Source organism: Canis lupus, chromosome 12 (genome assembly GCF_048164855.1).
Source record: "Canis lupus baileyi chromosome 12, mCanLup2.hap1, whole genome shotgun sequence".
NCBI classification, from domain to species: Eukaryota; Metazoa; Chordata; class Mammalia; order Carnivora; family Canidae; genus Canis; species Canis lupus.
Window position 1 is genome coordinate 48,573,167 of NC_132849.1, and position 13,067 is coordinate 48,586,233.

Here is a 13,067-nt window from a genome sequence, read left to right on the forward strand (position 1 = left end):
AAAAAAAAAAGAAAACAAATAAAGATGTTAAAATAGATAAAATAATATTCCACCAGGATTTAAAAATATGAACACTTAAGATAAAGGACCTTGGAATGTGCAAACTAGTGCAGATTGAAAACTCCCCATGTATATATGTAATTTAAGAAAATTTAACAAAATATTCAGAAAATATTCAAAGAATGAAGTTATTTTAAAGGAAAAAGTTTCAGATTGATACCAGTTTTTTCACTGTCAACACTGGGAGCAAGTGCCAGTAGGCTACCACTTTCAAAGTGTTAAAGACCTTTAAAACTATCTATCAATTGTTATATTTATTTACTTATTTTTATTTTAGAGTATATATGATTCCTTAAATAATAAAACCCCTATTTGAAAGAAAGAAAGAAAATGAACTCTAGACAATGATTTGTGAAATTTGGGAAATAAGTGTACTCAAATAACTTAGTAAAGTTTAAGTTTGTCTAAAAGTAAAGAGAATAATGAAAACTTAGGAGAGGTGGTGACTAAACCAGAAGGGAGTTTACAAACACCATGTGGAGATATCCACTGGGTCTCCATTTTTCTTGAACATTTCTGGGTAGTGATTTACAATCTAAAGCAAAAGACTCCTCTCTGCACTTCTTTCCTCCAACTATTTAAAGACAAAAATCTGTCCAGAAGTGTGGCCTGGAGCTGGGAGCCAAAAGGAATACTCAAAAGAAGACCAAGGATATATTGCCTTTCTATTGCTCCACAAACAACTACTACAAATTTAGAGGTTTAAAACAGCACACATTAATTATTTCCCAGTTTCTGTATAAGTGTAGACACAGCTTAATCGGATCCTCTGCTTTCGAGTCTCATCAGGCAGCAAAACAAAGTTAAGTGAGGTTGTAGTCTCATCGATTGCTTGATGGGAAGAGATGCACTCCCAAGTTCTCTCAGGTTGTTAGCACAATTCATCTTCTGAAGATGTCGGACTGAGGTTCCTATTTTCTTTTTTTTTTCTTTGCATTTTTTTTTGTATTTTTTTTTATTGGAGGTCAATTTGCCAACATATAGTATAACACCCACTGCTCATCCGTGAGGTGCTTCCCTCAGTGCCCATCACCCAGTCACTCCATCCCCCATCCACTTTCTCTTCCACTACCCCTTGTTTGTTTCCCAGAGTTAGGAGTCTCTCATGTTTTGTCACCCTCTCTGATTTATCCCACTCATTTTCTCTCCTTTCCCCTATAATCCCATTCATTCTTTTTTATATTCCCCATATGAGTGAAACCATATAATGTTTGTCCTTCTCTGGTTGACTTACTTCACTCAGCATGATACCCTCCAGTTCCATCCATGTTAAAGCAAATGGTGGGTATTTGTTGTTTCTAATGGCTAAGTAATATTCCATTGTATATATATGCCACATCTTCTTTACCCATTCATCTTTTGATGGACACTGAGGCTCCCATCAAAAAAAGACATATACATGGCCAACAAGCACATGAGAAAATGCTTCAAATCACTTGCCAACAGGGAAATACACATCAAAACCACAATGAGATACCACCTCACACCAGTGAGAATGGTGAAAATCAACAAGACAGGAAACAACAAATGTTGGAGAGGATGTGGAGAAAGGGGAACCCTCTTGCACTGTTGGTAGGAATGTGAACTGGTACAACCACTCTGGAAAACTGTGTGGAGTTTCCTCAAAGAGTTAAAAATAGAGCTACCCTATGACCCAGAAATTGCACCTCTGGGTATTTACTTCAAAGATACAGATGCAGTGAAAAGCCGAGACACCTGCACCCCAATGTTTATAGCAGCAATGTCCACGATAGCTAAACTGAGTTTCCCCATTTTCTTGCTGGTTGTCAAAAAGTACTAACTTCCATTCCTAGAGACACCTGTGATTCCCTGTCATGTGACTTTTTCCACAGGCAAGTCACAACATATCCACTTTCTTCTCCAAGGCCAGCAAGAATATGTCTCCCTCCCATCTACAAAGGTGAAGTCATATATAACAAAACAATCATGAGAAAACATTACATCATGTTTACCAAGATCTATTGCTTAGAAGCAAGTCACAGGCACTGCTGGCACTGAAGAGGAGGGGATTATACAAGGACATGATCTATAGTAAGTAACTTAAAGGTGTGTCTACCACAGGTGCCTAGGGTTTTCCACCTTGTATGTCTTTCTCCTCTTAGACTGCCAAGGTAGGTTCAACTTTGAGCCTGTCCATTACCATAAAAGATAAAATTCAGGAAAACATGAACTGGCATGCCAAAATTTCAATTTTTGTACCTACAGAGTACAATACTGTATAAGAAAGACTACAAACCAAACAGCATACACTACATAAAACAGAATTATTGAAATAGATGGCCTACAAATACAAAATAAGCACACTAAATATTCTCTAAGATAAGAGGGTGTATACTGATAATATAGAGCAGGGGCAAGAAGTCATAAAAAATTGGAAATATTAAGTTGGCAGGATATAGAAGCTACAAGTTTTTAAATGGTCTAATTAGTATGAGTACACTGAAGAGTGAATGAGCAAGCTGAAAGATCAAACTGAGGAACCCTCCCAGATGACACCAAAAGAGGAAAAAAAGAAATAGAAAATATAAGGGAAAAGATAGGGAATACAGAGGTTAGAAGCAGGAGTGCCAATAGCTATAATTGTTTTGGAAGAACAAAAAATAAGAAACAGGAGGAAGAAGATATTTGTAAAAAGTTTGAAAATAAATCTCCTAGAATTAAAACCTTAATAAGAAACCTCAGGATGGAAGGGTCCATACTGTGCCAAATGGGATAGGTAAGGAGATATCCATACCTGTACATATTAAAAGCACCCAACAAACATGGACACTATCCGGAAAAAATGTAGGTTCCCTATAATGAAACTGAATGAGACTGACATCAGATCTTAGAATTCTTTGTTTAGCAAAATTACAATTAAAGTATGAGGGTGAAAAAAATATCGTCAGGCACATTGGTCTCAGAAGATTCAACATACAAAAAATTTCTTTGGAAAACACTCTTGGAAGAAGCATTCAAATAAGAAAAAATATATATATCCAGGGAATTCTGCAACCCATATGAGAAGTAAGGATGATTAACTATTTTAGCACAGATTATAGTTTATCTCTTAAAGATAAAAGAGGAAAGCAGTACTCTGTAAACTTAGAACGAAAATGAAGAGGGAGATAAAGCGGGAGAAAAGACCAAAACATACTAAGAATGCCATAATTTCATTTGTTTGGGGGAAAGATGCAGATAATAATTAATTTTACAAATAAATATGGATACAAACATAAGGATTCTTTATTGAAAGATAAGGAATATAAAAACAAAGAAGCACCTTCAATTTCAAAACCAGCAGAAGAAAATCTAACATGACAAATGTTGACCAAAGTAAACAAAAAGAAAGGACATTAAAGGGAAAATATTAAATAAGATCACAGAAACAATTCCCCATATAATTATGAAAATAAGACTAAACTCACTAATAAAAGAGAATAATTCAGACTGAAAACAGAAAAAGTTCCAACAATATATCACCTAAAATATTTGGAAATAAAATAAGAGTTGAAAGTAAAAAATAGGTGAGGGATATGTCATACAAATATTAACCAAAAGAAATCGGGGGGAGTATTTTCAATATCTAACAAAATATAGTTGCAAACAAAGAAAATCACAAGAGATGAAAGGGGATCATTATATTAGCAAAAAGTGCAATTGAACAAGATCATAAAACCATCATAAAGAGCTATCACTACAACAATAAAATCACAAAATATATAAAGCCAAAATGGGAAAAACTACAGAGAGAAATAAATAAATTATCAATTGTTGCTAGAGATTTTATTACACTTCTCTCAGAAATGGATACATAAGGCAAAATAAATAGAAACATGGAAAGTATGGATAAATGAACTTCTGTTCATTGAAGGACACCCTTAATACAAATAACACAGAAATATAATAGTAGGGACAAGGCATAAAACAGTACCTATAAAGTCAGGACATCAAAATAAATGTGAGCAAAAATATTAATAGGTAATAGAAGAAAGCAAAATTTACTAATAAGTGCAAGAAGAAACTGTCAGACTCACTAGAAAGTAGAGACATGCAAATGAAAGTATGATATACTATTATACATCATAAATAAGGGAAAAACAATATTTTTAATGACTAGCACCTATTAGGAAAGATGTGTACACTTGTGTACCAGAGATGGCAATGCAACGTCCAAAAGAAACCCAGGCTCCTTTAGTGCTAACACTAGTATCCAATGAGCGTGCAATCTCAGATGGGAGACATGCTAGCAGAAACATAATAATTGCATAATTCTCAATATCTGTCCATCCTAGGTGATCTCAGCTGGCATTCAGAGTGTGCTTTAATTTAAATCTAGAAATAACAACAAGAGAAAAGACAAAAATCCCACTCTCTACAGGAGGAAGGTAGAGATAGGCCTTACCTAATTCATTCCATGGCTATCCCAGATGCCCAGAATATCTTGAGGACCTCAGAACCCTTCTTCCTGGGACACTTTACTCTCCAGTGCTGCCCAGTAATGTCCTAGATATGAGTGGCTGAACCTCATGCTTTATTTCCTGAGAGTAAACCCTGAATACGGTGGGTTCTCCCTTCCTAAGCCACAAACAATGGACTCCAGATAAACCAATATATGTCATCTAACTGGATATAACAAATTAACAATAATCTCTTATTGCAAATTAGTTTCCAATTAAACATAATATGATAATTCTGATCTGTTAGCAATTATCAATTTTCGATTACTAAATGCTAATATATCATAATGATCAGTTAAACTTGATTCTTAAAAGAAGTTCAGGAAGTATCTCCTCATCTAATGCCTTTCCAACTCAGTAATAATCACCCAGCAATTTCTGTGGATTAGCACTGCACGGTGATCTTCACCCAGGCATAAATTATTTTTTGCCATATCCATGATACTTTGTGATCAGTTTTGTCAGATAAAATATAAGACATCTAGTTAAATTTGAATTTGAGATAAAAAACTTCTTTTTTTACTATAAGTATGTCCCAAATATTACATATACTAAATCTGGCAACTGCTTCTGATTTCACATTTGCCTGACTTCTAAATGGCAGGGCTGTTGATATTTAGTATCCTCTTGTTTTTATTCACTTTTGTCAGAACGGAGTCTCATTCTTCTGGTAATTTCTCATTGCCAATAAAGCAAAATCTGCTGCCTAAAAAAAGGAAAAAAAAAAAAAACATGCGTTTTCCATTCAATTATAATAAAATATGACATAGGTATTAATATCCCCAATGTACAAAGAGGATAACTGAGGTTCATATGTTCAAAACTGCTCTTGGGATCACATAGATATCCAGTAGAGTCAATCCCAGGATGTGGAGTAGTCTGAGTCCAGTCATTTCCTTTTCCACTTAACCATATTATTAGGAAAAATAAAGGAAAAATTCAAAGACTTGGCAGTGCATTGGGGTGGGTGAGTGGAGCAATACTTTTGCACTGATTGAGGAGTTTTGACCAGAGTGGGATAGTATCCAAAATATGTAAAGCACTTATAAAACTCAACATCCAAAAAAAAAAAAAATCCACTTTCAAAATGGGCAGAAGACTTGAACAGACATTTCTCCAAAGGAGATACAGATGGCTAACAGACACATGAAAAGATGCTCAACATCAGTGATCATCAGGGAAATGCAAATCAAAACTACAATGAGATATCACCTCATATCTGTCAGAATGGCTAAAATTAACAACATAAAAAACAACAAGTGTTGGCAAGGTTGTGGAGAAAGGGGATTCCTTTTCTGCTGTTGGTGGGAATGCAAACTGGTATAGTCACTCTGGAGAACAGTGTGGAGGTTCCTCAAAACGTTAAAAATAGAACTACCCTGAGATACAGCAGTTGCATTACTAGGAATTTACCTAAAGAATACAAAAATACTAATTTGGAGGGATATATGCATCCTGGTTTTTATAGCATTATCTACAATAGGCAAACCATGGAAAGAGCCCAAACGTCTATCAACTGACGAATGGATTAAGAAGATGCGGTGTAGGGCCGCCTGGGTGGCTCAGCGGTTTAGCGCCGCCTTCAGCCCATGGCATGATCCTGGAGACCCCATGATGGAGTCCCATGTCAGGCTCCCTGCGTGGAGCCTGCTTCTCCCTCTGCCTGTGTCTCTGCCTCTCTCTCTCTCTCTCTGTCTCTCTCTCACTCTGTATCTCTCATGAATAAATAAATAAAATCTTTTAAAAAAGAAGATGTGGTGTATATATACAATGGAGAATATTCCTCAGCCATAAAAAAATAATGGAATCTTGCCATTTGCAATGATGTGGATGGAGCTACAAAGTAATAGGTTAAGCAAAATGTCAGAGAAAGATAAATACCATATGATTTCACTCACAGGTGGAATTTAAGAAAGAAAATAAACAAGGATAGGGAAAAGAAGAGAGAGAGGCAGATCAAGAAACATACTCTTAACTATGGATAACTGATGGTTACCAGAGAGGAGGAGGGTAGTGGATGGGTTAAATAGATAATGGGGTTAAGGAGTGCACTTATTGTGATGTTACATGTGTTATATTTAATATTGAATCACTCAGTTGTATACCTGAAGCTAATATTACACTGTATGTTAACTAACTGGAATTTATTTATTTATTTATTTATTTATTTATTTATTTATTTATTTTTAAAGATTTTATTTATTCGTTTGACAGAAAGAGGTAACACAAGCAGAGTGGCAGGCAGAGGGAGAGGAAGAAGCAGATGTGAGGCTCTATCTCACGACCCTGAGATCATGACCTGAGCTGAAGGCAGTCACTTAACCAACTGAGCCACTCAGGTGCCCCAACTAACTGGAATTTAAGTAAAAACTTAAAAAATGAGTGGGAAAAATCAGTGAAGGTGACAGAACATGAGAGACTCCTAACTCTGGGAAATGAACAAGGGGTAGTGGAAGGGGAGGTGGGTGAGGGGTTGGGGTGACTGGGTGATGGTCACTGAGGTGGGCACTTGATGGGATGAGCACTGGATATTATGCTATATGTTGGCAAATCGAACTCCAATTTAAAAAATATACAAAAAACAAAAAACAAAAAACAAAAGCCTTAAACAAAGGGGCAGCCCAGGTGGCTCAGTGGTTTAGCGCCGCCTTCAGTCTAGGGCCTGATCCTGGAGACCCAGGATCAAGTCCCACGTCAGGCTTCCTGCATGGAACCTGCTTCTCCCTTTGCCTATGTCTCTGCCTCTAAATAAATAAATAAATAAATAAATAAATAAATAAATAAATAAAAAAAATCTTTAAAAAAAAAACTTAAAAAAATAAAATCAAAAAAGAACTCCAGTTATTGATGTTGGGGTCTCAGGCTGCCTTAGAGCAATAGTGCCTGGACCTCTGTAAATTTCAGAGCTCAGCTCACTGTGCTGTTTCTTATAAGTCATCCACTGTTGGATGGTTCTTCATCCAACAGTGAAGAACCATCTTGGACATGCAGGGAGAAGATAAACCTAAAGCAGTGACTTGAAATCACATTTACTTGTCCCTATCCCAGAGCCCCCACATAAGTCATCTTACATCTTCCTGCTTTAGTCACCATATATGGAACAAAACAAAGCTCAACTTATAAATCCCAATTCCAGGAACCATTTACAAAACCCAGTGCCCTTTCCTTCACCTGTCTTCCTTCACTGAGAAGATACACTCTCCTACATTTAGGAAAATCATCCAAATTATATGAGCTAATTATCCATGTCGTTCCTCTCTCTCTCTTTTTTTTTCTTTTTTCTAAATTATGGTCATGTTTAAGAGACTCCAATTGCTTTTTTTAAACAGAAGATTGAACCACCTATTGGAATAAAAGAGAATGTGCTAATTAGAGTTCAAATCAAATAATAGGACATGGTTTAAATTTATACTTATAAAACAATTTATCCTCACCTTTGCACCCCTAACTCTATGGACTCAAAACAGAAGAATGACCCCAAGTCACCTTGAATCTGTCCATCCTTACAACCTGACAATGATTGCTTTTTTTGTTTTGTTTTGTTTGTCTCTTTCAACCAGAAGTAACTTCTCTTAACTGTGAGATTATGCAGCTCTGTTTGGAAAGCTTTTGTGAGTCCCTGTAGTATAATGACTTTCCTTTAGAGAGCATGTAATTTTAGGTTCTTGCATAACAGCACAGATTTTTATGGTATTACTAAACTTTGTAATTTTATTTCCCTCTGACAATTAAGTGCACATTGATGTTATGGAATTTTTTCTTCCTTCCATCACAGTTGGATGAAATTGGAAAGGCAGGCTGCGCTGTGTTGGGAGTGCTCTTGTCTAGAAGTGTAAACGTTTTGTGATTCCCTTGTTGAAGATCCATTTCACACATAGGCAAATCCATCACATCACTACTGTTTGCTTTCAGTTACAAACAAGCTGTAACCCAAAATACACAATGCACCAACCAAAAACAATCAATGTGCCATTTATGCACTCCCTTTGTTTAGGAAATAGTTTAACAGTTTACAGTACATTAACTCAGATGTTTAAACTAACCTTTCTGCAGAAAGTGAGCATCTTTCAAATAAATGCATTTTTTTCCCTCTGGAATTCATCATTTCTCATCACTAGCCATATCACTTTCTTGTCTGTTGCACTCAGACCTGGGCAACAACACCTGTCTTCTATAGAGACCCTCACTGCTTCCCTTTGCTATGTAAATGAGGCACATCACCTGTGCAGATCCAGGCAGCTGAATGCAGATGACTGTGAACTGAGCAACCCCATTTGGACATGTGTGAGTCACTCCGTCCCCTGGAGGCCAGGTGAAGGTTTCTCTACCACAAAAATGAGTATTCAATATCCATTAGGCATATGACAATTGGGACCTGGGTCCCTCTAAATTGAATTTTGTAATTTATCCAAGAATCTCTAAGAATGATAATGCTGTCTCTTAATTTTCATCTGTTGGCTTTAATCCATTCCCTGATGATTAGAGTTTTGCAAGCTTGCTTGGACTTAATGATGCTTCTCCTAGAAAGGTTTATATGATCAATAATAGTATGATCCCAAGACAAGGTGGATAGAAACTCTGAATTCAGTCTGTCTCAGCCTCTACTCTATGGTCAGGTGCAAGCATTTCCTACCAGAAATCACTTCCTGTAGTTGGCCAATCTCACCTGCTTCTACTCTGTCCTCAGATATGTGAAAGGAAGGCACTAGACAAATGTTTATGATCTTCACTTCAAGTAATAGCTTAACCTTAAAATCTGCCAGTGGTGCTTGCTCCTTCCTAACACTTAGATAAACTCTTATTGACTACGTGTTTGCACCTCCCCCGCCCCCAATTCACATGTTGAAACCCTAACCCCTAATTTGTCTGTATTTGGAGATGGAATCTCTAAGGAAGTAGTTATCATTGTGTGTGTGTATGCGGTGAGAGCACCTGAAATCTACTCTCTTAGCAAGTTTCCAATATACAATATGGTATTAAGTATAGTCATCATGCTGTATGTCAAAACATCATATTGTACTCCTTAAATATATATAAATGTTATTTAAATTTTCTTAAAGAAATCCTCTGAAATTGTTTTTGATTGAAAAAAAAAGAATTAAGGTTAAAAGAGGTCACAAGAGTGGCTTGATCCTGTAGGATTGGCATCCTTATAGGTAAATACACCAGAAAGCCCTCTCCCCCAGCACACATGCACAGAGGGAAGGCCATCTGAGGACACAGTGAGAAGGCAGCCATACACAAACCAAGAAGAGAGCTCTCACCAGAAACCAACAGGCTGGCACTCTGATCTTTGAATCTGCCTCCAGAACTGTGAGAAAATAAATTTCTGTTGTTTAAGCCCTCTAGTCTATGATATTTGTTATGGCAGCCTGACAGTGTGTGTATAAGTTATCTTAGAAGCTATGTTAATATTCTTGGAGTTTTCACCAAAGAAGTTGTAGGTGAACTCGGACTCATTTTCCATACACAAAACACCATCTCCAAAATTATACAATTGAGAAATTAGTACATGTAGTTGTATGGTCCTGGATTTAGTAGCCTGGACAAATAACTATGGATTTATTCACTCTAAACTTTGAAGCTTGTTTCTATGAGCTATCCTGAATAAGCCTAAAATAGTCAAAAAAGGAAAAAAAAAGAATTATTTCCCTATTAGTGGTCTCTCTACTATGTCCAGAAGCAGTATCTCAGAGCTCATAGATTTTGCTAAGGTAAGGATATGATGGCAGTCTGTTCATCCTTAACTCCTTTAATACTTATTTTTCACATTAATCAAACCCACCAATCACCCATTACTTTTTCTAATAGAAGTTTTTTCCAGATTCGGGAACCTCACCTGTTAGGCTGATTAGACTGCAAAGTTTAGTGGCTGTGCTTGACTAAGTATGAACACACAGAATAGTGCAGGCCCCACACACTGCCATATGAAGATGACCCTTCTGTGACCACTCTGTCCAGTCATTGAAGATATTCTGCAGCAAAACTGACTCACATAGGCTTAATAAACCATTAGGTCCAAGAAAATAACCAGGAAACTGTGCCTGGTGTATCAATGTAGGTGGCAAACCTATAGCTTTCTGTGTGTGTGTGTGCGTGTGTGTGTGTGTGTGTGTGTGATGGGCTAGGAAGCTTTCATTAAAATTATTATTTTTAAGCATGCATTAAACATCCTATGTAATGAAAATTGTACAGATTTGAAGATCCAAAATGGATTTAAGTGAGCCATGCACACTTCAGGAGCTCAGTCAGCATTAGATTTCTTCCTTCTCACAGGTGTCTCATTCCAGCTGGTTCCCATTCCCTTCACTCCTCTTTCCTTTCCAGGTTCAGTGCTCTGGGGTACTCCCTGTATAATGAGTATTTTATTTTATTTTATTTTATTTTATTTTATTTTATTTTATTTTATTTTATTTTATTTTTTATTTATGGTAGTCACACAGAGAGAGAGAGAGAGGCAGAGACATAGGCAGAGGGAGAAGCAGGCTCCATGCCAGGAGCCTGACGTGGGATTCGATCCCGGGTCTCCAGGATCGCGCCCTGGTCCAAAGGCAGGCACTAAACCGCTGCACCACCCAGGGACCCCATGTATAATGAGTATTTTAATTGAGAATAGGGATAAATAAATGTGGGGGAGAGGGTGAACTTAGCTTCCTCTTTGACTGAGGTACCTGTTCAGTGAACGTTTATTCAGTAAGAATCCAGTGATCCTGAGCAGAGAAATTTTTTACCCTGTGATATGACTTGCTTTTTCTCCATTTGGTGACTACAGATTATGATTAATGACTCTCTCCCCAGTTATCTGGCCCAAATCCCCTTTAGACTCTCCTCTGGGACTATGTAGTGAGACTAGAAATGCATTTCTATTCCCCAAATTCCATCTCCCATTCCTGGAGGGACTCTGGAGCTCCCTGTTGAACAGGGCTGACAGGGGAGCCTGCATATACGCTCTCCAAATTCAAAGCAGGATTTATGAATCCTGACCAGGATTTTCATGCTGTCTATACTACCGTGAAATTATCTGCTGATTCTATTTAGTGAACAAGGTAGCAGGTTGAAGCCTGCCATTCCCAAGCCCAGCAGAAAGATTATGTGGTCACAATGCTAATGTGATAATACAGAGTCTAATGAACAGGACTTCTGTTGGGGAGGTGGCTTATCCAACCCATAATCACTTTTCTAGTGCCTAAATAGGAGGCAAATGAAAGAAGGTATGTTTGTGCACTATTTCTCCACTTACTACTTATGCATAGTATATATTATTCAAAATAAACAATTATTCCTAAGAAAACAAAACTATTTGCATTTCCCAGGAGAGAATTTGCCCCTTTGAGGAAGTTAGTGGCAGAGAATAAAAACCATTGCCTACAACAGAAATAGTAGCATATTCTTTCTGCAGCAGAAAATCCAAATGCTTTATCCTGGCAAGCCCAGCCTTCCACATCTTGGCCTTGTCCAGTTTAATTTCTTTCACTTCACAAAAGCCCAACATGGTCCTTGCTCTTGAGTTGGGCTTACTTCTTGCTCTAAATAGAGACCAATATTGTAAGTACCAATGTTTAAAAAGTTATGGGTGGGAAAACTTCCAATGTTCACTTCCTTTGGTGAAATATATACAGTGAGCATCACACTATGAGGATGATTCTTCTGCATAAATTATTCCATTAGTACTCTACCCACAATGGTTTTTCCTTGATTTATAGAGCAGTGGTTTTCAAATTTTCATAAGCAATCAGAGTTCCTTAAGAGGCTCATTAAAACAGAGATTGCTGGAACCCATTCCCAAAGTTTCTTATCTAGTAGGCCTAGGTTGGAAACCAATAATTTGTATTTATAAAAAATTTCCAGGTGGTTCCTGTGCTGCTAATCCAGGTACCAACTTTGATGACCATTGTCCTAAAGTTGTGCTGTCCAACTCCATATAGTCAAAGGAACCCTGAAAAAGAAGAACAAAAGTGGGAGTATCACAACCTCAGATTTCAAAATATCTAACAAAGCTGTAGTAATCAAAACATTATGGCACTGGCACAGAAACAGACATATAAATCAGAGAAACAGAAGAGATAATGCAGAAATAAACCCACAATTACACTGTCAATTCATCTTTGACATAGGCAAAAATATGCAATGGGAAAAAGATAATCTCTTCAACAAATAGTGTTGGGAAACTTGACAGTTATATGCAAAAGAATAAAACCAGACCACTTTCTTACGTTATATACAAAAATAAACTCAAATGGATTAGGGACCTAAATATGAGACCTGAATCCATAAAAATGCTGGAAGAGAACACAGACAGCAATTTCTCTGACATTTGGCCAGAGCAACATTTTTCCAGATATGACTCTTGAGGGAAGAGAAATCAAAGAAAACATAAACTATTGAGACTACATCAAAATAAAAAGCTTATGCAAAATAAAGGAAACCATCAACAAAACTAAAAGACAACTACTCAGTGGGAGAAGATATTTGTTAATGACATATCCAATAGGGTTAGTATCCAAAATATATAAACAACTGATAAAACTCAACACCCGAAATGCAAAC

The 13,067-nt window shown here is 36.9% G+C and overlaps 1 long non-coding RNA gene across 2 annotated transcripts in view; it reads right to left on the reverse strand.

The window, feature by feature from the left end:
• Positions 1 to 10,976: 10,976 nt before the first annotated feature.
• LOC140601664 (uncharacterized) overlaps positions 10,977 to 13,067 on the reverse strand; it is a 364,660-nt gene continuing 362,569 nt past the window's right edge. For both annotated transcript variants that reach the window (XR_012004668.1, XR_012004664.1), the window contains one exon: positions 10,977 to 12,456. This is a non-coding gene — a long non-coding RNA (uncharacterized lncRNA). The remainder of the gene's footprint in view (positions 12,457 to 13,067) is intronic.